Source organism: Patagioenas fasciata, chromosome 1, assembly GCF_037038585.1.
Source record: "Patagioenas fasciata isolate bPatFas1 chromosome 1, bPatFas1.hap1, whole genome shotgun sequence".
Taxonomy (NCBI): domain Eukaryota; kingdom Metazoa; phylum Chordata; class Aves; order Columbiformes; family Columbidae; genus Patagioenas; species Patagioenas fasciata.
In genome coordinates, this window is record NC_092520.1 from 50670737 (window position 1) to 50692449 (window position 21713).

At 37.0% G+C, this 21713-nt stretch overlaps 1 long non-coding RNA gene across 3 annotated transcripts in view; it reads left to right on the forward strand.

The window, feature by feature from the left end:
- Positions 1–8863: 8863 nt before the first annotated feature.
- Positions 8864–21713, forward strand: part of LOC139827592 (uncharacterized) — a 69815-nt gene continuing 56965 nt past the window's right edge. For all 3 annotated transcript variants that reach the window (XR_011738408.1, XR_011738404.1, XR_011738405.1), the window contains exons 1-2: positions 8864–9170; positions 10482–10592. This is a non-coding gene — a long non-coding RNA (uncharacterized lncRNA). The remainder of the gene's footprint in view (positions 9171–10481; positions 10593–21713) is intronic.

Sequence of the window (21713 nt, forward strand, 5' to 3'; positions counted from 1 at the left end):
GAATGTGGCCACTGCTATTATTTAAAAGAGGTAAATTATGGTGTAAGTTAAATAAAATATACATAAAATTTTAAGAATAAGGACTGAATCATTTATATCTAGTCACATTGGTGTTTTTTGTTGTTAGTGGTTTGGTTTAGTTTGGTTTGGTTTGGGTTGGGTTTTTTGTTTGTTTTGGGGTTTTTTTTGATATTTTGTTTGTTTTGTTTTGTTCTATAGGGCAGTAACCTGTATTGAATTGTACAGAAAAAAACCTACATTTGCTCTTGTTTCTGTGGCCTACTTGACACAGTAGAGAACTGGTTAAGTTTTCCTAGCTTTATATTCTGGTATGTTCAGACCTCAATTTTTCTCACGCATCGTGCACTGAGAGCACAGAGCTGCTGTAGAATTAGCAGTCTGTGTCAGCATGATAATCAGTGCATAGGAGCAAAGTGTTCTTTATTTTCAGACTTTCAGAACATGTCCATTACTTTCCCTCTGTATTCTCTCCACACTGACATGGATTCACTCATTTCTGTGAGTTGAGTGAGAACTTTGAGCATGCTAATTCATATCTTGGACTGTCTGCTTTGTGCTACCTCACCAGTTCTTAGAGTCAAGGTGTGGCAGAATTAACCAATGCTGTACAAAATGCACTTCTAAGGTAATTGTATATCTGTATATTAAATCTTCTTAGCTACACCTGAAAAGTTTAGTACTGAATGACCACTATTTTTTTACAGGGTTATTAATTGCTATCGAAATGTAAAAATAATGACAGATGAAACTCATTGCAGCAATTTGAATGGTGATAAAAATCAGGTTTTTCCTGAGATTTGTTATGATCTGTCTAATTTTATTCTGGGCACATAAGGGTAATATCATTGTGAGTTTTGTTTTTGAAGTCTTGTTAAGTTTTATGATATAGTTACAAACTTTTGCCAAGCCACACTTCACTGTAACTCCACTGAGTTTTTAGTAAATCCACGATTTAATTGAGCTCCGCAAGTAATTGTCATTACTCCTGGTTACCGCACAGAGTATTCAAAAGTTAAGTCTGCCCTCACCTCACTGAGAGGGATGGGACAAAACTTATCTATATTAAAAAAAAAAAAAAAGAAAAGATACATGCATTCATGTCTTCCTCCCCTCCTCCCTTCCTCCCTTCCTCCCTCCCTTCCTCCCTTCCTCCCTTCCTCCCTCCCTCCCTTTCTCCCTTTCTCCCTTCCTCCCTTCCTCCCTTCCTTTCTTCCTCCCTTCCTTCCTCCCTCCCTTCCTTCCTCCCTCCCTCCCTTCCTCCCTTCCTTCCTTCCTTCCTTCCTTCCTTCCTTCCTTCCTTCCTTCCTTCCTTCCTTCCTCCCTCCCTCCCTCCCTCCCTCCCTCCCTCCCTTCCTTCCCTTCCTTCCCTTCCTTCCTTTCCCCAGAGGGTTATTTTGCTGATTTACCCTTTCTTCTTTGCTATACATAAAGACAATATTATGTTGTTAAAAATACAGAGTAATGTAAGGTTTGTTTTGAAAGAGTTTCTCTTCTGTTAGCTTTTCAAATGTTACTGTCTACTGCTCTTGTAAAGAATTTTTCTTGTTGCAAGCATATTTAATTATTTTCACTCTGATTGACTCTTATTCTGGGATAAAGAAGGTAGCTACATTACTAAATTCAGCCTTTATGCCCTCAGTGGCTGTAGTTTATTTAAAGAGGCATGGACTTCACTACAGAATAATTGTTCATCAATTTCGGTGTCTCAGTGCTTGAACTAAAGACAACCTGAAGACTTATGAAGTGGAAAAGGAAAATAACTTTCTATATATTGCTTAAAGTTTCTAAGCAGTCTAAGACTTAAGTTGAAATAGGAGATCAGAAAGAAGTGGCAAAAGCTATGTTTTTAGATAGTCAAAATTTCCTCTACCATTGGTTCCTCCTGCTTACAACTCTCTACTTATGTCTCAATTCTTTCAAAATATGCTAAGGGGAAATAAAAATAACAGTTTGATGTCTGAGAAAAGCAAGACAGAGAAAGAGAGAAGAAGAGAGAAAGAGAAGAAGACAAAGAGGGAGGGAGGCAGGAAGGAAGGCAGGAAGGCAGGCAGACAGGGAGGCAGGCAGGCAGGCAGGAAGGAAGGAAGGAAGGGAAAGAGAGAAAGAAAGAGAGAGAGAAAGAGAGAAAGAGAGAAAGAGAAAGAGAGAAAGAGAAAGAAAGAGAGAAAGAGAGAAAGAAATAAAGAAAGAGAGAAAGAGAGAAAGAAAAAGAGAGAGAGAAAGAGAGAAAGAGAGAACGAGAGAGAAAGAGAGAGAGAGAGAAAGAGAGAAAGAGAAAGAGAGAAAGAGAGAAAGAGAGAAAGAGAGAAAGAAAGAAAGAGAGAGAGAACGAGAGAATGAGAGAGAACGAGAGAGAGAGAGAACGAGAGAGAGAGAGAAAGAGAGAAAGAGAGAGAGAGAAAGAGAGGAAGAGAGAAAGAGAGGAAGGAAGGAAGGAAGGAAGGAAGGAAGGAAGGAAGGAAGGAAGGAAGGAAGGAAGGAAGGAAGGGAGGGAGGAAGGAAGGAAGGGAGGGGGAAAGAGAGAAAGAGGGAAAGAGGGAAAGAAAGAGAGAAAGAGAGAAAGAAAGAGAAAGAGAGAGAGAGAAAGAGAGAGAGAAAGAGAGAGAGAAAGAGAGAGAGAAAGAGAGAGAAGAAAGAAAAGAAAAGAAAAGAAAAGAAAAGAAAAGAAAGAAAGAAAGAAAGAAAGAAAGAAAGAAAGAAAGAGAAGAAAGAGAAGAAAGAGAAGAAAGAGAAGAAAGAGAAGAAAGAGAAGAAAGAGAAGAAAGAGAGAAAGAAAGAAAGAAAGAAAGAAAGAAAGAAAGAAAGAAAGAAAGAAAGAAAGAAAGAAAGAAAGAAAGAAAGAAAGAAAGAAAGAAAGAAAGAAGAAAGAAAAAGAAAGAGAAAATATAGACTACTGCTTTAGTTGTTTTCTGGTCTTTTCTTTCTGCTGAAAGCAGAAAAAATATGGTCACATCATGTGTAAGAATAATTATCAGGAATTTTCACTGTTGACTAGATGGAAGTAAATCTCATGATAGCCATATCACCGAGACTACTTGTATTGATAAATAGAACAGCATTCCCCCAGTGTTAAGGCCAGCTCCCTGTAGAGTAGACTGCTGTATAACGTTTGGTTGTGGAAGTAATCTGGGCATGCAGACATGTAGTGGTATTGCAGGGTACAAAGTTCCTTGTATCAAAGTTGGAGAGAGATATGGAATGAAGGGATCCAATCCTTGAACACTTTTGTACCTACTGTCTGTGGGACTCATCCTTGAACTTAATTATCCCTAGACTTTCTAGATGATTGTCAATTGAAGACTGCCGACAAGAGGTCCAGAGAGTGTGATCTGACAATTAAACAGCCCGGATAATCAAGTATCATCTTGTCACATCAACTTCTTTTATTCAGCAGAGTAGAGATCTTACTGTTAAGTAGATAAGCAGCAGGCAGCTACCAAAACTGCATTGCCTGCATTTTACATTATAGATGGTTCTTGTTCAGTTACTCTGTGTGCACTCGTTAGCATCTGCAGTAGCAAGGTTCTGCAGTAACACCAGTGTATGACATGACTGCTGAATTACAGTATTTTGCAATGTCATTCCAAAAACATTGTAGAACCAAACAGTCAAAGAGAAACAGCTCAATCTAGTATAATGTTTTTGTCCATTTTTTTAAAAGTGTTTGAAAGTGTTCCTGTAAGCTACATAGTGAGCTTTCAGATCATTGGTGAAGCTGTAACAAGAAAAAAAAAATATTGAGATTCTTCTCCTGACTTGCTCTTCTAACATAATAAATCATATCTTTCTCTTTAGGGAAGTACGATTGCCACTATAAACCCAAATTATTCTACAGGCAGACCAGAGGACACTATGTTCTGGATTTCATCTACTAGCACCTTGAGATACCCCTAGCACTCCCCAATGTTTTGCAGTTCCACGTCATCTAAAAACATATTGGAACTGTAGCAGTTGCACAATGCCATGATGAGATTCAGAGCCTTCAGTATGGCAGTTGATGGCTCTTTAGTACCTTTTGTGCCCCACTGTGCCTGTCCCTTAGGATCACACACACACACACACACACGCACCCCCCTAGGATTGTGCTGGCAGTCATATCCTCCCCATCTGGGGGCAACAACAAAGGACGTGCCCAGAGAAACTGAGAAGCTTCTGGAACATCTTGTAATGACCACAGCCAGATCTGACCAGTCTATAAAACTGAGTCCCTGTCGAAGACCTCCTTTGAGTGGTCTTCTCAGAGCAGTAGGTTTGTGAACTGGAGCCCTCCCCTTAGACTGAGATGCTGTCTAAGGAGACTTCCCAGGTCCCAGGAGTGGGTGTGCCTCACCTCCTTGTATGGTGAGTGGTTGTTTTCCTCTGCTGGACAAATCCTTGAGTGAGCCTTTGCCTAACCCAGGCAAGTGATTGTTTCTTCTGGGTACCCTTGAATGATAGGACCCTGATTTTGTTTCTTCTGAATGAATGCATGCACGCTGCGGATCATCATTATTCTTATGTTGTTGTACCCCCATAATTTCTCAAACTAGTATCCAAATCTGTGTTTTATGTTGTTGGAGTGCTAAATAATTTGTATAAATGCTGTTTCTACTTGGTTTATTTGCTTTACTATTCCGGCTAGAATACAGTCTGGTTTGGAACTTGTTGTCCACCTAAATTGACTTTTTGTATGCCTTTGTGACAGGAATTGTGGAGTTTTGATTTTTACATTATGCAAAATGAGGTGTCAAGCACAATGAAAGAAATAGCTTTTTATGGTAATGTTAAGTTAAACACTGGAATCTGCCTCAGCTGGGAACACAAAATGAAAATGTATGGCTGAGCTTGGCAAATTTACCTTACAGTAACTTCACATTTTTGGTAGTGGTTCCTTTTTTTTTTCCTAAGTGATAGGCAGGAACGGTAGGGCCCCTGAAGTAACCCGTCTGAGCTGAAAAAAAATGGTAGTTTTCATTAGTAAAGATAACACTAAACACCATAAAATAATTTATGATAATGAATACTTTGCTCTATGTACTTATGTAGTTGGAAACTATGAAAAAGACCAGAACAATGCATATGAATAAAACTATATACATTTAAAAGTCTTAATAAAACTGCTGTAATAATATAGTATAACAACAGTAGCAATATGCTCTCATTTAAGATGTCATAATCCCTTCAAAACACTTTGAAAAGGACAAGTACATAATTATGCTTATTTTTCATCTGGGAATAACAATAACAGGGGTTTTTTTTAAACATATGTATATATGAACACAACCTGCCTAGTAGCTGAATACGGCAAGCAAGGGAGTCACATTAAAAATCCTCTTGGGCTGTAAAGATACCTTTTATATTTCCTAGAATAATTCTTTAAGTGACAGGTCATAGGTGAGAGGAAAAAGGAAGGTGTTGTAATGGTACTATTTTCAGATGCATTGCTACTGTGAAACAAGCAATGCATAAATATAACAGACCTGCTCTTACTGGTATTTGTTAGGTATGATGACAGGATTTAAAGATAGCTTTATATGGAGCAGATCTTGAGTGTCTGTTTAGACAAGATCTAAACATGTGTAGAAGAACTGTAATATAGAGAAAACACAGAAAACAGAGAAAATATTCTAATCGGAGATAATGCATTTCACATACATCAAGGATAGGCATTACACATGCACAGGTTGGCTGATACACGATTTACATACTCTAGTACACCATTATATAGCTAATCCCTTACTTGTCTCTAGTCCCAAATCTCATTTTGAAAAATGATTCAGTCAGGGATTCAACAGATGGCATTGTGATGTTCAGCACTGCAACATCTAAAATGCAGATACCCAAAACTCAATTTGCAGTGCTGGTTTAGGTGCCTAGATATAACTATACACCAAATACTGGAACCTGAATTAGTATTCAAAGCAGCCAGCATGCTGAGTGCTGGTATGTTAAGTGTCCCTGTATTACAAGTGAATTTGGAATTTGGAAGCTGAAGCAGCTTCCTGGTGAATCAGAGCTCTGCTTTCTTTCTGAGATCATGATACTACTGAATACCACCTTTCTCCTCTCTTATATCCTGTTGAAGGAAACTTCAAATGGAAGCTGTAAGATTTCCCTGATTTGCTTTCCTCAAGTTAACTCTGCAAATTACACATGAATGATGGTTAATGTCTTCTTTTAGGAACCTAATTTCTCTTGCTTTCCTTACTCAAATGCCTTTCTTTTGCAAACTGGGGCTTTTGCAGTTTTGAAAATATTATACTTTTCTGGCAGTAAGACCACATGGCAAAAAAATCTGATAGGTTTATTGTACACCAGACAGTATTTTTTCATACTCTTTCATCATCTAAGATAGTTTAAAATACATGGTAAGTGGCTTGAGTACCGGGGAAGGCATTGTTTTTACAGTTTTCATTTTGTCAAAGCACAGTGTCTGATATTGTTTCCTCTTTGGAACTGGGTAGCTATTTTTGTGTGGTTTTCTTTCTTTTTTACATGTGCGTAAGTGCAAAAGCTGTTGTCTTAACTGTGATCTAGGGACTTCCACTGTCATGATTCTCTACAGTTTCAGCGAAGGCACTAGACCTGTAGATGAGGGCTAGAAAAGACTCATATTCTCTGTGGCTGGGCACAAAGGGGTGATAGATAATACATGCTTACCGCTGGGTTAAGCACACTCTGTAGGTGGCAAATTCCCCAAACTGTCATTTTTCTCAGATGTACTTGGGTATTAAATTCTTTATAATTTCCTCAAATGAGCTAACAGCTGACATAATCCTTCCTAACCCATCTCACATAATAAAACAATAGCAATCTGTTGTGTTTTTCTCTTCACATCTGTCCCATGATGTCATTTGTGAACTTTCCTCCACTCGTAATATGCTTGAGAAATAGTTTTCCAAATAACCTTTACAAATCAAGCTAATTTTGCTAAATTAATTACATTTGCTTCTTATTGCTGTGTATCAGTGAAAGACTTTTAAAATACATTAACTTACCTGAACATACTTTTCTTTTTTTTTTTTTTAATAAATGAAATGCAATTTTGTTAAGAAAAGAAAGAAAGAAAGATACCTTTCAGTTTAAAGGTGGAAGACAATGTATAGCTTGTCTGCCACTCTGCTAAACTACAGCAACTAGGATGTCATGGAAGAGTCATACCAAGCTAGGAGAAAAACAAAACAAAACCAATCAACAAAAAAAAAACCCAATAACATAAAAAGCATCCTTGGAGTTATTTTGTTGTTATTATTGTTGTGGGGGATGGGTGAGGTTTTGTTTGGTTGGTTTACTTTTTTATTTTTAATATCAGAGGAATTCTAGCCACCTTTCTACAGTTAAAATTATTGTAAGATACCATTAGTCTTTCTTACGTAAGCAGGTAAGAGGAGATTGCTAAACTAAGCACATATTAAGACAGTTTGAGCAGAAATTCAGCTGGGTGACTCTGGGGATTTTTCTATGAACAAACACAGAGGTTAGAACATTAATCAGTAAGCTATGTGAGAAATTGCAGAGAGATTGGGAAAAAAAAAGCTTATGATGGTAGCAGATTCTGGAAGCAATGCTGCATAAAACCTGAGGGCAAACACATGCAATCAGATTACTATGACTTAACAAGTTACTGTTTGTCATCGTTAGTGACCAAAGGAAGATGACAAAGGAAATCCCATCATTCAGTAAACACTGGAACAGAATACACTCCTTGCGCAGTTGCTGTCAATTCAAAGCATGCTGCTTTCCAAAGTCTCTCTCTGTTATGAAGGAATACACTTGTAGGTGCAGAAGGGCAATTGAAATACAAAGGCCAAAACCAGCTACACTGTTAATCTGAGCACCTGAAATATAGCTGCAGGCAACTGAGGAGTGTATTTTAAGGGAGTAAGATTGTCTTGACGACTTACTTGTCTTTTAAATAAATAGACTAAGCCAGTAATAACTGTGAGATGATGTGTCCTAATGTAAACCATGGTGAGATCACACTGAAGTAAATTACTTTATGAAGCATATGGACTCCAGCTAAGGATACAAAGATAGTTAATCTCGGTCAGTTTAGAGTAGTAATGGTACATAACGGAATGTAAGTCAGAAAACAATGAAGGTTTTTGGTTTCTGTGCAAAGAAAATTAGCTCTCTGAAGGAAAAATAAACAAACAAAAACCACCTGTCTGTCTTTGTTTTAGTCTGTGCTGTGGGAAATTAGAATTTTGAACATTCTTTGTACATGAATATTCCTTCCATATCCAGCTGGTCCTACAGATCACCATAAAGCAAACACCCTGCAAGATCAAAATCTTACTCATTTGCTTGAGTCATAAAAAGAAATTTCACTCTCACTTGACATTACTGCTGTCCTAAACACATTATACATTATGTAATATTTTCTCCATAGAGTTTGTGATGCAAAGTTTTGTATATGTATGAAAATCAGTATTTGTATTATCCTAATTATACTGGTGTAGATAAATCACTGTAACTTCTTCAATTAGGACAAATGTAAACATTTCATAAGACCATTTTTATGATAATACATCTAAAGGATGTTTAATTTAGAATATTCTGTTCTTATACTAAGATCATAGATCAAAAAATCTAGCTGAATAATTATCATAGTAGAAAATTATTTAAAGGAAGCCCATGGAGAAAAATTGAGAGAAGGGGGAGACAATATCACTTATTTTGCTGGGAACTGTAAAACACAGTAATTAGATAGCTTCTTCAACATTAGAGAGAGAACCTGTATCAGAGTGTGGCAGAATGCAAACCCCCCTCTCTCCCCCCCCCCCCCCCCCCCCCGCCTCCTTCAGTATGGAGGGAGTAAGCACATCTCCCTCTCTCTGCTACTTGAAGCTAACAGCTTCTTTTGTTTGGCCCAGAGCACCCTGGCCAGGGCCATTAGGAGAAGGGAGTGCCGAGGCGCCAGTGAGCCGCTGGGCACCTGTGACCAGTGTGGGGGATGTTTGGAGGCTTCAGGGGCACCCCAGACACGGTGTGGAGGTGCAGAGAAGCTTCTAGAATGCCTACAGTCAGGTCTGATCAGCCAGTATAAAAACGGGACTCTCGTCGAGACTGGGCCCATTGTCGCCGGTCTCTCGGAGCACGAGGAAGATGCTGCCGCCGAGACTCCGCCTCCCCAGGATGGAGACTCCGCTTACCTTGCCGCCACGGGTGTGAGTAAAACCCCTCGCAGGATTGCGAGTATATTTATCCTTTCTGTGCACATTTGCACGTGTAACTTCCCCTGCTTAATACAAGCACGTATAAAATTATTTCCTCGCACAATCGCGAGTGTATTTATATTCCGTGCACATTTGCACGCGTACTTTAAATTATTTCCTCGCACAATCGCGAGTGTAACTTTATATTCCGTGCACATTTGCACGCGCACTTTAAATTATTTCCTCGCACAATTGCGAGTGTATTATAAATTTACCCTCGCGGAATCGTGAGCGTACGCTTTACCTGTATCTCTTTAAGAATAATCCCGCACCGTGTTCAGGCAAATGTGTACTCCTCTGGGACTCGGGGGTGGTTCCGGCATTGTTTTGGGTGAAGCCACGTGCATGCACTCTGTGGACCGCCTGTTGTACCAGTTGCTGCCCCTTAATAATTTTCCTCAACTGATAGCCGAACCTATATTTAAGTCACTTTTGGCGTGCTAAAACCCTGTTTCTCACCGGTTTAATAAAAGTTGTTTTGGACCCTGTTGTCCCTTAAATTAGCCTCGGGGTGCCTCCGTGACACAGAGCTAGAAGCTCAGAAATTCAGCTTATTTCTTTTGAGTCCCCATATAATGCTTTTCTTATGGATCACTTTTAGGACTGATACTGTAAATATGAGTTTGTGATAGATTGTGTCAAATTGAAATCTGAAGTGTTTGTGCTCAATACCATAATGGAAGTGAGGCTTGCCTGGTTACAGATGCTGTGAATTTGGTCTATGCAAATGCATCAAATGAAAGGTCTGATTCTTCTCTCAAGTAGTTTTATGTCACTGGTGATAATATTGGAAGTGATGGCATTAGACCCATCTACATTCAGCTGAAGGGAAATTATTCAGGCTTTATGTTTATATTTTTTTTCTCTTTTGTTTTGATATGTTGTAAACTAATGGAGATAGAACAACAATATAAAAATAAATATTTTGGAAACTTCCTTGAAACATGTTTTAAACTTGCTAAAATAAAGATATATATTACTTCTAAGTTTCACGGAATAGACATCTAAACGTTTAATTCCATTCAACTTTCTGTTTCACAGAAAGAGTAGAATTCATTTCAGCTATGTTTAGAGTAGTTGATGTAGGAACTCTTTTATAATCAATGCAAATAAATAGAGTTCTTTTCCTCTGACCTGGTTTAGATGTTGAATTTATTCTGAGATAAGTGGCATTGTACAGAATGAGCTGAATAGGCCAAAAATGTCAGTTTCCATCTCTAAAGAGAAATTTGGATGAGTGATGCAGGTGTTGTCTACACTTAGGTTGTAAATACCTACATGTGATTAGATGAACTCCACTCAACATACCTACACTACCCCATGCTCCCTGGAAAATATTCATCTTATACGTGCCTATTCCAGAAAGAAAAACAGGTATGTCAATTTTATGTCTCAGTATTGACCTGAATCCTCAGTTACCTGACCCTGGTGCTTTTAGCCCAGACTGGTACCCCTGACCACTGCAGCAAACTGTGTGGATGTACAGAATTGAGTCCCTGCAGTTTTTTTGTATTTCCTCATTCTGTTATATGGGCAGGATTATCACATTCACTTTGTCTTTAAACAGGTGGCCAGGAATGCCTTTATGCTTCTTTCTCCATTTTGAGGATTCCTTTTTGACATAGCCCTTAGGAATTACTGTAGTGAAAAGGTTAGATAACGATAGACACCCATTTCACGTGAATGTGTTTCTACAAAAAACAAGCCAAAACCCAGTGTCTTTGGAAGTGCTGGGTATTTGAGCTGGTGATCTTGATGGTTGTATAAGATCATATGCTATGTTGTCAGTTTTTAGTTTGATTTTCAACACATACTCATAGACATTACAGCAAGTGATTAAAATGGCTGAATTTAGAATGGTCACCAGACTGAAGGGGAAGTTACTGTTTCTCAGAAAGAGAAGATGTGTGCAGAGCTTCCAGTCTATAGTAGGTTAGGGCTGGAAGACGCTGCCTCAGCCAAAGTATTGTTGACTTATATGGTACCTTTCCTGCGTAGCAGATGATAGCTTTGGACTCACAGTTTGGAAATCAACAGGCATCAGGAAATCAGGGTAGGTCGATGGCTGATATTTTTCACAGAGGAAAGGTATCACTCATGTGCTAATTTATGGAGGTTTTGCTGTCTCTTAGGACTATTCATTTAAGTTTTTTTTTGTTTGCAGGCAAATTATACATTTTTTTTCTTTAGATTAATATTGGTATCAGACTGCATATTCCTTCATTTTAGTTAAGTACAATCACCATTTTAATTTATCTCTCTTCTTTTTATTTTCCTATTTTTAATTTATTCACTGGCACAAACTTTGAATTCGTATAATCTTCAAAAAGATGACTGAGTATTTCATCCTGTATGAGTTAGCCCTCAGCTTTACAGCAGGTAAGGTGTATGAACTATACCCTGACAGCTGAAAAATTCTGTGAAACTTCAGAGCATAACTTAGTGAACATCTCATTCATTAATGCAAAAATAAGAACAGTTATTCAGTCTCAGCAGTACAGGCTGACTTCTAATAAATATTATATTATTTACTTACATTAGTTATTCCTTACTTTTTGACACATTTTGCATCAATGCTCCAAGAATCTTGGTAGAATTCTGATGCTACTCAATCATTATATATCAGAAGTATTTTAACCCTAACACAACTACACTGATTCTTTAGCTTCTGTTTACATTTAGATACAAATGACACTTATTTGCAAGTATTTTTCACCAGATACCTTTTATGGAATTCCAAAGTTCAGGTTGTTCACAGTAGAATCGAAATAACCATCAGTAATTTTTCTGTAGAAGGCTGGAGCTTGAATTAACTAAGTCAGATGGAAATTTTCCATTCACTTGATAGCATTAGAGCTGGTTTGCTGCTCTTGTCTGTCTCTGTTCCCTCCTTCTTCCTATTATTTCATAGAAAGGAGGCTGTTGAATTTTTCTTCATGGCAGCCTCTGAAAGCAATTCTAGATTAACCATCCTGAAATGAGCTCTTCATGTTCCCTTTCCCAGATGTACAGTCAGTGGCACATTTCTTGGCTTCCACTCAGAACCCATATGAGAGACATAGAAAACTAACAATGGCATATTGTAATCTAAGTATGTCACACCTCAGAGCATAGTTTTGATCTAAATCATGTTTTACCTACAATCTCATGTTCAGCATAACCATTGCTTCTAAACAGAAAGGGGCAAAATAGTATAACAAGAATGGCATCTTTCTTTCTAACTTGGATTGTTTTTCACTTTTTGAGTCTATTGAAAGAATATGCACCAAAATTATATAATATTTAATTAGCATTTATGTTATTCTTTAATATGATTTTTGCCCCAATAATTAATGAAGAAACATTATCTTCTGCCATATAGAAGGCAGAACTTAACTTTTATTTTTCTGTTTAAAATATGCACTGTTTTTTCTCTTCCAAGTCTGTACCTGTCAGTTGTTTTCAAAATGAGCTTTAAGGTAAAATCTTTCTCAAGCCATTGGCTCTTATTTATGTACTATGTTTGTTTTTAAATATATTTTTTAACAGGATAAATTTTAGGACATATTATGATTTTTGCATACATTTTCTCTTCTAGTTTGTGCCAGTGCATATGAATCCTGATAATTAATTTTGTTTGTCAGAAATAAGAATAATGATTTCACCATAAAGCATAAGTCCAAAAATCCCACTTCCATAAATTGCAGGGTTTCTACTTACTAGATGGTTTGCTTGCTAGAAACAGATTTATTATTAAAAAAAAAACACAAATTCAAAAGGTCTTCTCTTCTACCATTTCCAAATTTTTAAATAACAGAAGTTATAAACACGTGCTCATTAATTTGCTATTAGCATAAATTTATCTCTTTTTTTTTTTCTTAGGCAATTTCTTATGAAAGTAAATCTGAGGAATGGGATTCAAATACTTTATAATATACCCAGAAGCTCACAAATACATACTTTCTCCCAGAAGAGTATCTTAAGTTCTGCGTTTCTGAATATTTCTGGAATATGCACCAACTTTTTATTTTGGAGGATATTATTTCTAAAATAAATATTGGTCCTCATTATTAAGGTCATTAACATGGCAAGATAGCACTCTGTATTCAGCGAAGAAAAGCTTGCTCTTGCATCTATCTTCCATTATATATTAATATTTTCCTTTTTCGTAGATCTGATTGCTAACATTCTCACCAAATCACAAGAAATAATTTTCACAATCTTTATTAATAAGCAGTAACCAGGCTCCATGACATTTCTCTTCCTTTGATGCATCTGAAGGTACGTGCTATTCTGCAACAGAGCCATTTAGGATGAAATTCATAAGCACAAGCTTCCTGAAAGATAAGATGACAAGAGCACTTTTAAAGATAATTTTGTATCTTTACTAACTTAATAGGCAGAAATATGTTTCCTTGTGTTACCTATTACCCTATCCCTTTAATCACTGTATTTTACACATTTTCAAATCACCTTCAAATCCTTACCCTTATCTAAAATGCTAGAGATTCCAGGCCTATAAAGGTTGTCACTGATAGGAAGAATATATTAAATGAATCCGTTTTCTAGAACCAATTCTAAAATCTAATGCAGGATGTAACTCTTCGTATAAAATAGCAGCAAAAGTCAGATTGTGCAAAAGCTTTTTTTTGGGGGTAGAGAGGATCAGAAATTGGGTTGTTGCTATTACTTCAGTATCAGAAATCTTTCAGAAGCTTCCTAAAGGGAAGCTTTAGATATTTAATTCTTTATTATCTATGTACCAGTGCATAGATTTTGCTTTATGAGGGGCTCAAAACCTTTTAAAGTGTATGGAAATGCCTCTGTTGATGCTGATGGTCTGGATTAGTTCCTGGTTTTGGATACAATATTTCAAGGAATTCTGCAAATGCACAGAAATAAAACAGTTTGGAGATGAAGATTTTAATACAACACAGAAAATGTTACTTAACCCTAAATACTCCATAGGCAGAATAGCTGACATGCAAAATGATGAAATATATGTGAATGTTGTTTGATTTATTTTTTTTTTTTCAGTGAAAGACTGAATTATTTTAGAATCTGACCCTCCCTCCCTCTCTGCGTAGATCTTGATCTAAACTTCCAGTAGCTTTAATTTTCCCAAACTTTTCCCTAGTTTCCAGAAGCACTTCTTTTTCTAGGTGCTTATATATCACATCACCCAGTGATACTCTTTTATGGTTCATTTTCTGTTTTGCCTTGCCTTATTTGTATTTTCTTCTGTTGTTGTTTTCATGTGTTTGCTGTCACTGCAGAGATGTTTTCTTGTTCTGTTTCTCTTCAATGAAGTACACATTGTGAGGGATTTTGTTTCCTCTTCATTTTCTTTCTTACTGACTTTGCTTCTGACACTGTTATGAGAAAATGCTGCAGTTGTCACTTCCTCTCCCACAACTGAGCAGACAAAAGATAGGTCTTTGCAGCTCATGCACTTGACATGGAAAGTAACAGGGACAGGGCTTTTTGCAGACTGAAAATTGTTGTTGTGAGTGTTATCCTTCATTTTCAGCACTTTTCTAGTCAGTCTGCTGAAACTGCCACAGTGTTTAATTCTTCAAGAAATCAAAAATATTAGAAGAATGTGATATAGACTCATGATAGAAGCAAATTGACAGGAATTTTTATTATATTCAAATAAAAGTTTTGGCAGAATTTTAGAAAATCTAAAATTACTTCAGAATATGATGACTGATGCAAAATTTGAGTAAGCAGACCTAAAATATCTGTGAGACTCTTGTGGAACCAATTAACACTAATAGCATGCATCTATTCTTAACATGAGAAATGTTTGCACTACAGTCCTCTGAAATAATAATTTAAAACAAACAACCAAACAAGTAGTATCTCTTTTCCTATTTTATATTCATTAGTTTAAGATTTTCTATGAAGTCATATCCTTGATGTTCACAGAATCCCACATAATAACAGAATAGCTGGGGCTGGAAGTGACCTCTGGAGATAATCTAGACCAACCTATCTGCTAAAGCAAGTTCACCCAAAGCAGAGGTGTCAAACTCATTTTCACTGGGAGCTACATCAGCCTTGCAGTTGTAGGAATAGTTACATCTCTACAATCCTAAAATCTCTTTGAATGCAACCATGAGGCTGATGTGGCCTCCGGTGAAAATCAGTTTGACACCCCTGACCTAGAGCAAGCTGCACAGGAATGTGTCCAGGTGGGTTTTGAATGTCTCCAGAGAAGGAAACTCCACAACCTTTCTAGGCAGCCTGATGTCCTACATTGCTCTTTCGCAGATTCATGTTATACCTCTATAATAAATATGAAAGTTTGTCTAAATTGGTATTAGAAAGAACGTAAAGGTGTGTGTGTTTGTTTGTTTGGTTTTGTTGTTGTTGTTTTTACGCAATTTCATTTAAGATGATCTGAAAGAAAGTTCCTAGGATTTTTTTTTCTTTATATTGCAACTACATGGAGAATTAGGACTTATTTATAAATGAACAAGAATTAAACATTGTTCTACATAGCTTGCCACCAGATAGATAGTCTGCAAATTTGTTACCAATACAAACCAAATGTATTTGAGGGAACTACAGAGTATTTTAAAAGTGATCATTAATAATATACATTTATAAGTCTATGTTTAATTTAAATGTGCCTGTTGATCACAGCTCCTGCTTCAGCTCCTATGCTTCAGGGTGCATAGGTACCTCAATTAACAACTGGTTGAAGAAGACAGGAAGGAGTTATTAGGATATGTCCCATTTTTCATTAAATCAGCACCATGGGGTTGCTGTGCTGCAGTGCCAAAAGTTTAAACTAAACTCTATGCTCTTGACAGAAAAAAAAAAACAAACAACAAAGAACATAAATTTCTCATTGTCGCACATAAAATATATGGGATGAAGAAAACTCTCTCAGGATATTATTTAAAGAAATGTTTACAATATAATTCTGTGACTGAGAATAGGATTCATCTAAAGGGTACCAAAAAAAAAGTATAAGGGTGGGATTCGGTTGCAGATTCTAGACACTTTAATTCAAGTGCCTAAGTGCAGGTGGCTAAATATGAGTGAAGTGTTCAAACTCTGAGTAAAGTCCAGAGATACTTGCGAGGCCTTTAGCATTCAAACAATCTACAGAGAACAGTCAGATGTGTCACAGAATACACAGGAGGTGGCACCCATATTGACTGATACCCAGAAAGCAGGTGGATATGCTAGGACACCTCACAGAGCATTAGGTACCCATCTTTGGGCAACTGAATAATTACAGCAGTTTGGATACCCAGGACTGTTATTCAGCTGAAGAAAAATACTGACTCCAAAATCCTATCCAGTCCTCTCTCCAGAAAACAGATCAATAAAAAGACAGCAACTCAGCAATATCAAGGGTCATTCCAGTCCAAAACACAACAAAAGCTCACTTTTCCCTATGCAGTTGACTGATGATCACTGTAGTAGTTCGTTAATCTTAGCAAGATATTGTTTGTAGCAGCTGATAAATAATTGCTTTGTGCTCCGAAACTGTGTATAACCTATTCTTGCAGTATCTTCAAACATGCTAAAAGTTGTCCAAAAGAGTGACCTATAGAAAGAAAGTTGAAATAGGAACCAGCAAAAACATTGGGAAGTGAATTTCCACATTCTCTTGAAGTGCTGTCTGGAAAATAAACAAATAAACAAACAAACAAATAAATAAAAATAATTTTAAAAGTAAGTAAAAATTAGAGATGGTTCTGTTTCTTCTGCAGGATTAATGAGGTGGATATCATTCTGATAGAAACCACACTCAAAATTATGCCGTATTTAGGAACCTTCACTTCTATCTGACACATCCGAAGTAGGAAGAACAATCAATGAACAGCTACAGCATGAAATACATAAGAGTGCAGCTAATAATTTCCAGAGAGAATAGCCCTGGATGTAATAGCACACTGCACTGTGAGAGCTCTACTATGTCTATGTACGTAGTCTTTCTATCCAAACAGGCACTACTAGCAATAGTTTTGTAATCAAGGTTTCCTCTATTCAGTCAGAACCGGAACAGTTTAGATACAATACACATTCAGCACAGCATACAAAATAAACTGCTGTAGCAAAAGCAGCAACAGTGTTTCAGCTAGATAAAACCATAGTCAGATTAATCTGTTCAGATATAAAGAGAGTATGTCATGCTTCAATTGTTCTCACTCAGACTGTATTGTAAATTTGTTTTGCAATCACCGAAACACTAATAGTATCAAAAGTTACCATTGTAGACACAGGAAAAAATGGAAGGTGGAGGGAAAAATCCTTTCATGTAATGAAGGAGAGATGAAAAGACATTTTTTTTTATACTAGTAGAATAAGTGAAGTAGATAAGCTTTATTTATACTCCTTCCTGTGGCATTGTACAGGTGAAAAAACCCCACCCTGAAGCCACTGACAGCTTCAAATTCCATGATGACAAAGACATGAAGAACATATAATAACTAATTGCTTGATCAAAAGTAGTCCTCCAGTCTAAGCAGAATGCTGGATTTCTAGTTAAGTCCAGTACTCCTTGGGATCTTCACAAAAGTTAGAATTCTGGAGAATACCACAAACAACAGATACTAAAAACAAAACAAAACACAACAAACAAACAACAAAAACAAAAAACAACCAACCAACCAACCAAACAAACAAAAAAAACCACCAAAACCAAACCTATCCCAGAAAGTAAATTTTCTATCTTTCTTCTGTTAAAGGAAAGTCCAGGACAAATCATGACTGTCTCACTTAGATCTGTACCAGAATTATAAACTGTATTTGTCCCATTTTTTTAATCCTTTGACCCAATTTGCATGATTTTAAAATATAATTGCTGTACTTTATTTACAGCTAAACTTAACACAAGATTTGCATCTACCTACATACTTCCCTGTCTAACTAGTTACCTAATATGAACAGCTTTCATTTCAGTGGCTACTGGAACTTTATTTCCTTTTTTATGTTTATTTTACTTTAAAATAACAAATACTGTCTCAAACTAAAGGAACAGACCCTGTATTTCCAATATGTCTTTAGAGGCAATGATCATTTCATGTGATTCAGTTATAGCTCTTTTAAACATGACTTGAACATCTGATAGTGACCTTTTTTGGATGTATCTGTTCTTTAAGCTATAAACAAATCTCACTCAAAAAAGAGCTATTCGAAGTGTCTCCAAAATCACTGTATTCCCATACCAGCCTTATCATTACTGTGTAGCTGCTGATACTTTCTTTTCCTTGCTGCAAAATCGAGGAGACTTATGAAATGTGAGTATTTCCACTTTGAGTAAAGTCTTTGAAGTTTAAACAGTTTTACAAAACATATATAAAGGTTTTTTATTATTTTTAATACCTTATCAGTACCATATCCTTTTGCACATTGTTTGGATAGATAAAGACCATTTTTCTTTCCTTCTTTCCTTTTCTTTTTTCTTTTTTTCTTTCCATTTGAGTATTATCATTAGATAACTCCAGACTTTCACTATATCTATTATATGATATCCAAAATTAATTGAAACACTCTAAAGTCTATTAAAAGGCAGTGTTGTCTAATTCTGCTGATAATTTACTTTGTGGACTTTCTTCCCTTCTTTCATGTATCAAAGTGCTAATTTTTATTACACTTTTTCTGTATGAAGACTCACAGTACACGAGTGGAGACAAAAAAAAATAGGAAGATTAAACTATCAACAATATTCTTCTGTAGAATAATGTCAGTGTTCAGGAAAAAAAAAAGGCATCAAAAAAAGTTCACTTTCATTACTATTTTTTATTTCAAATGTTTTCATCCTTCGGAGCTGTAAAAGGCAGGTGATTTGTTTTTTCCAAGTTCCATTAATAATTGAAGTGATTGGATTATGTGGAACTTTTTGTCAAGCTGGGTATATTGATCCTTCTACAAGGATGGCTGTTATTCCAGGAGACTGCAAAATATTAGATGTAGCATAGGATTATAGCATATCCCCAGGAATTTACAATGTATGCAGAGATTAAGACATTGGGAAGAGGATCATGGAGTTGTATGACAGGCTTAGAGGCAGCAGAAAGAAAAAATTCCATCAAAGAAGGTTGTACAGAGGTTGCTAAATTGGCTGGTTGGAAGGAAGGACAGAGTGAAGAATTGTTGTGGCACAATGCAAACCCCCTCTCTCCGCCCCGCTCCTTCAGTATGGAGGGAGTAAGCACATCTCCCTCTCTCTGCTACTTGAGGCTAACAGCTTCTTTTGTTTGGCCCAGAGCACCCTGGCCAGGGCCATTAGGAGAAGGGAGTGCCGAGGCGCCAGTGAGCCGCTGGGCACCTGTGACCAGTGTGGGGGATGTTTGGAGGCTTCAGGGGCACCCCAGACACGGTGTGGGGGTGCAGAGAAGCTTCTAGAATGCCTACAGTCAGGTCTGATCAGCCAGCATAAAAACGGGACTCGCTCATCGAGACTGGGCCCATTGTCTCCGGTCTCTCGGAGCTGCGAGCTGAAGATGCTGCCGCCGAGAGCCCCCCTCCCCAGGATGGAGACCCCGCTTGCCTTGCCGCCACGGGTGTGAGTAAAACCCCTCGCAGGATTGCGAGTATATTTATCCTTTCTGTGCACATATGCACGTGTAACTTCCTGGGCTTAATACAAGCATGTATAAAATTATTTCCTCGCACAATCGCGAGTGTATTTATATTCCGTGCACATTTACACGTGTACTTTAAATTATTTCCTCGCACAATCGCGAGTGTAACTTTATTCCGTGCACATTTGCACGCATACTTTAAATTATAAATTTATCCTCGCACAATCGCGAGTGTATTTTCCTCCCGTGCTTCCACATAAGCACGTGTAGTATTCCGTGCACATTCGCACGTGTAAGTAAATTAACCCTTGCAGAATTGCGAGTGTATTATAAATTTACCCTCGCAGAATCGTGAGCGTACGCTTTACCTGTATCTTTAAGAATAATCCTGCACCGTGTTCAGGCAAGTGTGTACTCCTCTGGGACTCGGGGGTGGTCCCGGCATTGTTTTGGGTGAAGCCACGTGCATGCACTCTGTGGACCACCTGTTGTACTAGTTACCGCCCCTTAATAATTTTCCTCAACTGATACCCGAACCTATATTTAAGTCACTTTTGGAGTGCTAATACCCTGTTTCTCACCGGTTTAATAAAAGTTGTTTTGGACCCTGTTGTCCCTTAAATTAGCCTCGGGGTGCCTCCGTGACAGTTGTGTATAAACCTTTCCAATAACTTGAGTTCTTAAATAACAGAGCTTTTGCACCTGAAAATATAACTAGCCTTATTGTCTAATTAAAATATATATTTTTCAATAATTTAAAAGTCTTTTAATCATCTTTAGGCAACTCCTTACACTGTCTAGGTAGATCATACATCAAACCCTGGCCATCTTTATTTGATTTAACTGAAACACTACCAGGCATAAGAATGTAAGAGGCCTATATTCCATCACACTGAAGTACATTTAGCTCATGATCTTATTTCTGATAGCAGTTAAACATAGAAGCCTAGTGAAGAATGCAAAAAGAGAACAAGCAGTTTCCAAGCATATCATCTCAGCCTACAAGATTATGTCTGTCTCATACTTTCAAAGCTCAAAATTGTGACTTCATATTTAACAGATTTCTAAGGATTTGCCTTCTGTATTGCTGTTTGGTCTTCCATTGAGTCTCAGTGCTTTAAAAATACTTAAAAACCTGTATCATGGAGTTCTAGGTTAGCTAAAGAGTTGCTTCTTTTTTGCTTGTTTTGAAACTGCCATCTCTATTTGATGTTTTACATTTATTTAACTGGGAAATTAGACTCTGCCATTCATGACCTTATAGGCTTCCATCATATCTCACGTCCAAACGTTCTTAGCCTCAAGCAAGAATCCCAAATTACTTAGTCATTCAACAATGATACTAAGGCATACTAGGGATTTTTATGATGCCGTAGTGATTTTTTTTTTGTCTGCAACACCATACGGTAGACCTATTAGTCTTTTGTTTTTTTTTTTTTGCATAGTCACTAAGTCTTGTATGATTCTTCTGCAATACGTTACATTTTTCCCTCACTATTAGTCTCTTCAACCATCATCAGAAAACTTTCTCACCTTCTGTTCACCCTTCACCTCTTTTCTATATCATTTGTGACTGCTGAACACCAGGAGTTCTAGCAGTGATTGCTTTAGTGATCCGAGAAGCTATGTCCCTCACAGAAAATTATTCTGACATTTTGTTCCCTAAATTCTAAACAATTATTTAGATATCAATAGATCTATTCTCTCAGGCTGTTTATCTTCCTTAAAAGCTTTTAGTGATTGCTGATATCTTTTAGAAACTCAAGGAGATTATGAGCCAGACCTCTCCCAACCACACACTTTTTGACTCTTTCAAGAAATTAGAACATGTCACATCTGTTAATAGAAAACTTCCCATAAATATAATTTTTAATCATGATTTAATTACTTCTCAGTTTTTATTATTGTTTTGTGAGACAAAACTATGCTGACCACATACTGTGTCTGGCTGCAACAGAGTTAATTT